Here is a 6,050-nt window from a genome sequence, read left to right as displayed (position 1 = left end):
TTTTGTATAAGGTGTAAGGAAGGGATCCAGTTTCAGCTTTCTACTTATGGCTAGCCAGTTTTCCCAGCACCATTTATTAAATAGGGAATCCTTTCCCCATTTCTTGTTTTTGTCAGGTTTGTCAGAGACCAGATGGTTGTAGATGTGTGGTATTATTTCTGAGGGCTCTATCCTGTTCCATTGGTCTATATCTCTGTTTTGGTACCAGTACCATGCTGTTTTGGTTACTGTAGCCTTGTAGTATAGTTTGAAGTTAGGTAATGTGATGCCTCCAGCTTTGTTCTTTTGGCTTAGGATTGTCTTGGCAATGCAGGCTCTTTTTTGGTTCCATATGAACTTTAAAGTAGTTTTTTCCAATTCTGTGAAGAAAGTCATTGGTAGCTTAATGGAGACGGCATTGAAGGAGTTTTAAGAATATATCTAAAAATCCGTAATGGACAGTAAAGGGAATTACCAGACAGAAATGTGTGAGTTTGCCAAACAAGAATTTCAGTGTAGATTTTGTTTTTACCAAATGAACTTAAAGGAATAAGTTATAGTGAATAACTTAAAGGAATAAGTTTGAATGGAAGAGCCCACCATTGTTGTTCACATTTGGTTGTTGCTGTCTGCATTCCCTTGTTGAGGCTACATCTTCATAAGCTTTTTATTAGGTGTATGTTCAACACTTCTGTTTCATGGTCAAGACAGAATCAGAGGCCATGGATACTGACAACTGACCTGTCTGTTTTCTTCTGTCTTTGTCAATGAGTATATCTACAGCCTTGTCTTGATGTTTTTTGAGAGATAGGGCCTTGCTCTGTTACCCAGACTGGAGCGTAGTGACGTTATCGAGGCTTACTGCAGCCTTGACCTTGTGGCTCAAGTGACCCTCCCTCCACAGCCTTCCAAGTAGCTGAGATAACAGGCATATGCCGCTGTGACTGGATAATTTTTTTTTTTTTTGTAGAAACGGGGTCTCACTATGTTGCCCAGGATGATCTCAAACTCCTGGGGTCAAGCAATCCTTCTGCCTCAGCCCCCCAAAGTGTTGGGATTATAGTCGTGAGCCACTGTGCCCAGCCCTCATCTTGATTTATAAGCAAAACCTGAAAAATCTACAAAAAATAAGTATTTGGTGGTTTACCTAGAAATAATGCAGAAAATATTGCTATTATTTTCAGTGAAGAAAATCAATCTTGTATTGTTTATTTCACTGTAAATAAAATACAAATTTTCTCTTTAGAAAAGTTACCATATTGTACTTAGGCTTATAAAACATAGCCCTGGCACAAGAGTTTAAGATTAAAGCATATCCGCTTTACTAAAGGAGACATTAGAACAGGGATGTACAATTTCGTATGAAGGTCAATGTTAGTGAAAACAGAATAAACATGTATAAGGACCCACCATGTTCCAGACACCATGCTAGCTATTGCATAACAGCCAGTGAGGCATAGTATACAAAAGGAACTCAGCAAGTATCATGGGATAGCCATCTGTCTAACGGAGTAGGCATGGAGCAGAGGGCAGGTGGGAATAGGAATACCTTCTGTGCAAGTAGTGCACATGCGCCTTGTTAAACCATCTTTTAAAATATGAAAGATAGGCCAGGCGCAGTGGCTCACACCTGTAATCCCAGCACTTTGGGAGGCCAAAGTAGGAGGATCACTTGAGGTCAGGAATTTGAAACCACCCTGGCCAACATGGTGAAACCCTGTCTCTACTAAAAATCCAAAAATTTGTCAGGTATGGTGGTGCATGCCTGGCATCCCAGCTACTTGGGAGGCTGAGGCAGGAGAATTGCTTGAACCTGGGAGGTGGAGGTTGCAGTGAGCTGAGATCACACCACTACACTGCAGCCCTGGTGACAGAGAAAGACCCTATCTTTTAAAAAATAATTAAAAGTGAAACATAACATATCTGGAAGAGATGCAACTGAACTGGCTAGGAATGGGCAGAATAGGATGCAAGCACATAAAGCTGGAAGCACAGGTTTGGCATGTGTGAGAATAAAGAGAAAAAGAACAAAAAAGAAGGCATGAAGCATAGTTCGGAAAGCTCAGTTTGTAACTGCCATTCATCTGTGTCATTTTTTATTAATGCTATTGTTTATCTCAAGAGAAGTCACAGACATCAAAGGCATTAGGCTAGACTGGCCAGGGAAGAATTATTATCATTATTGTTAGATACAATTTGCTGAATGTCCGCCATATGCCAGGCCCTGCACTGAACCCTTTAAATATAATCTCTCTAACCTGTACAACAATCCTACAATCTTGGCAATATTCCTAGCTAACAAATATGAAAACTAAAGCCAAGTGAGGTTATATAACTTGCACAGGATCCCACAAATTATAAATGGAAAAGCTGCTGCATTACTAAATTTCTGAGAGGGAGACAAATGATTTGAATAATAAAGATATTTTGATCTACTTTTTTCCCCCTCCCTTTGGGTCACTATATATATAAGTAGATCAGACTACTGTAAAATTCAAACATAAAATTTAAAATGATGTATGAGTTTATAATGTTATTAAAGTAATGGTATTATGTAAACATTCTCAATGTATAAATAGTACATTTTGTAAATTCATTCCAAAATGCATTGTTTGTAATTTAGAATGCCTATTCTACAGATAAAGCATGCATGGTAGTTTCCAGGCTAGCCTAGATATACACATTTAATATGTACTAGATCTATGTTTTGTTTTGTTTTGAGACAGAGTCTTGCTCTGTCACCCAGGCTGGAGTGCAGTGGCACGATGTCAGCTCACTGCAACCTCCACCTCCCAGGCTGAAGTGATTCTCCTGCCTCAGCCTCCCGAGTAGCTGGGATTACAGGCATGTGCCACCACACCTGGCTAATTTTGTATTTTAGTAGAGACAGGGTTTCACCATGTTGTCCAGGCTGGTCTCGAACTCCTGACCTCAAGTGATCTGCCCGCCTCGGCCTCCCAAAGTGCTGGGATTACAGGCATGAGCCACCATGCCCAGCCTAGATCTAAATTACTAATTGTCCAAATATAGGTTTTACTTCCTGGGATCAGGGGTACATACTATTCAGAAAGTATTAAGGGAGGAGTGAGGAAGAGGGAGGAAAGTAGGAGAAGAAGAAGATTTTCTGGTGGTAAACTAGAAATGAAGTTTCTAAACTACAAGCTGTTGTGTTTCAAATGTTTGTAAATTGTTTTTTGGAACTCAAAAGTTATTTTGCCAAAAAAAGTACACATGATGGTTTAGTTTCTAACCAGCCCACAAAGCTTATTAAAGTGGTCATTTGTTGACATTTATTAATTTTTATTTGATTTGAGCTTCTACTGTCCTTGTTTCTCCTTTTCTCAGCTGTTCTTTTATTATCTGTGTGACCTTCAGCAAACTACTTAACCTCTATAAGCCTCAGTTTCCCCATGTGTAAAATGAGGATAACTGTAGTACCTATTGAATTCTGAGGATTAAATTAGTTAATGCCTTGTACATAGAAAATATTCAATAAATAATAGTCACTATTACTATTACTCTTACGATATTACTGTTATCTGTCTTAGGTTGGCTACCTGTCCTCACTCCCCCATAGACAGAACCTTCGACAATAATTTATGTAAAAATGATTTATTTAGGAAGTGTTCCCAGGAAAACCAGCAAGGGAGTGGGGAATGGAACTGAGAAGGAAATAAGCCTAAATGAGGTATAATCTAAACTGACTCAAACTCAGAGGCGAGTTGACTCAAACACAGGAGACAGTGCAGGTCACCCCAGTGTTGTCCCAACCGGGGGCCAGGAGAATGGGGGCACTCACAGTCATTGAGTTAAGGCGGGAGTGGCTGAATTCCCAAACACTTCAGCTTTGTCTGTAAAAAGTAGAGTCTGGGTTGGGCGCGGTGGCTCAAGCCTGAAATCCTAGCACTTTGGGAGGCTGAGGCAGGTGGATCACTTGAGATCAGCAGTTTGAGACCAGCCTGGCAAACATGGTGAAACCCCATCTCTACCAAAAATACAAAAATTAGCTGGGTATGGTGGCGCATGCCTGTAGTCCCAGCTACTCAGGAGGCTGAGGCAGGAAAATCGATTGAACCCAGGAATCGGAGGTTGCAGTGAACGGAGATCGCACCACTGCACTTCAGCCTGGGCCACTGAGCGAGACTCTGTCTCAAAAAAAAAAAAAAAAAAGAAAAGAAAAGAAAAAGGTAGAGTCTGTTCCGGTTGCCTCAGGGCAGCCCCATTAAGAAATAAGGAAATTGGGCCGGGCGCGGTGGTTCACTCCTGTAATCCCAGCACTTTGGGAGGCCGAGGCAGGCGGATCACGAGGTCAAGAGATCAAGACCATCCTGGCCAACCCGGTGAAACCCTGTCTCTACTAAAAACACACAAATTAGCTGGGCATGGTGGCACATGCCTGTAATCCTAGCTACTCCGGAGGCCAAGGCAGGAGAATCGCTTGAACTTGGGAGGCATAGGTTCCTGTGAGTGGAGATTGCGCCATTGCACTCCAGCCTGGAGACAGAGTGAGACTCTGTCTCAAAATAAAGGACAAAAAAAAAGAGAGAAATAAGGAAATTTAAGTGGCTAGGTCACAGCATTGAATGGGCATCTGCTATATCATCATCATCATCATCATCATCGTAACCATCATCACCTCCCGTAAAACACAAAAATGGCACATAGTGTGAAAGGTATTATATTAGGTTTTAGGGATTTTTAAAAAGCTGTAAAATAACAGTCCCTTTCCTTCTACACCTTCAAACTTTTGAAGAGTCAGGAAGAACACACAGAAGTAAAATAAGTATATGCTAAGAGCCAAATAAATGTAAACAAGGTATATGCTATGGGAACGTATTGGCATTAGGTGGTAAAGAAAGATCCCATAGTACTCTTTGAGTTGGATCTATGAGTTTGGATCACTATATGACACTTTGAGTTGAGATCTGTGACCTATCCTTTTGGTCACTTTGAGTTGGATCTCAAAGAGTCGGTGGGGGTTAGACAAGCAAAGAAGAAAAGAGTAATATTAATGGGGAAAGCAGTGAATGCTATATGGAGAATTAATAAACTTCTAATGTAGTGCTTATCAGCTCTGAATTCATGTTAAAATCACCAAGAGCCTTTAAAAATCCCAGTGCCCACCTATAACCAGTTCAATTACATCAGGATTGCTGTTTTCAGATCTTATATTTAAGTCTCTAATCCATTTCAAGTTAATTTTCGTATGTGGTATAAAACATAAGTCCAACTTCATTCTTTTGCCTGTGGATATCCAGTTTTCCCAACACCATTTATCAAAGATATTTTTCTTTCTTCATTGTGTATTCTTGGCACCCTTATCAAAGATTAATCGACCATATATGTATGAGCTTATTTCTGGGATTTCTATTTTGTTTCATTGACTTATATGTATGTTTTTAGGTCAATACCATACTGTTTTGATTACCATAGCTTTGCAATACAGTTTGAAACCAGGGACTTTGATGCCTTTAGCTTTATTTTTCTTTGTTAAGATTACTTTGGCTATCTGGCATCTTTTGTGGTTCCATATACATTTTAGGATAAAACTATTTCTATGAAAATGCCATTGGAATTTTGATAGGGATTCCATTGAATTGGTAGTAGGGACCCTTTAACGATATTAATTCTTCTAGTCCATGGACATGGATATCTTTCCATTTATTTGTGTCTTCAGTTTCTTCCATCAATGTTTTATAGTTTTCAGTGTATAGATCTTTCATCTCCTTTCTTAAATTTATTCTTAAGTATTTTATTCTTTTTGATGTTATCATAATTTGGGATTATTTTCTTGATGCCTTTTCGGATAGTTCATCGTTAGTATACAGAAACACAACTGATTTTTGTATGTTGGTTTTGGCGGTGGAACAAGACTCCATCTCAAAAAAAAAAGTGAACAAGTTCTGAGGATCTAAGGTACACCATGGGTGGCGATGGATGTATTAATTAATTTGACCATGATAATCATTATACAACATATACATATATGAAATAATCATGTTACATGCCTTGAATATATATATAAATATATTAAATTATTAAATTTAATTAATTTAATTATTAAATTAAAT

This window comes from Rhinopithecus bieti, unplaced genomic scaffold (genome assembly GCF_001698545.2).
Source record: "Rhinopithecus bieti isolate Rb0 unplaced genomic scaffold, ASM169854v2 scaffold_28547, whole genome shotgun sequence".
In the NCBI taxonomy this organism is placed as follows: domain Eukaryota; kingdom Metazoa; phylum Chordata; class Mammalia; order Primates; family Cercopithecidae; genus Rhinopithecus; species Rhinopithecus bieti.
This window is presented reverse-complemented; position numbering follows the sequence as displayed.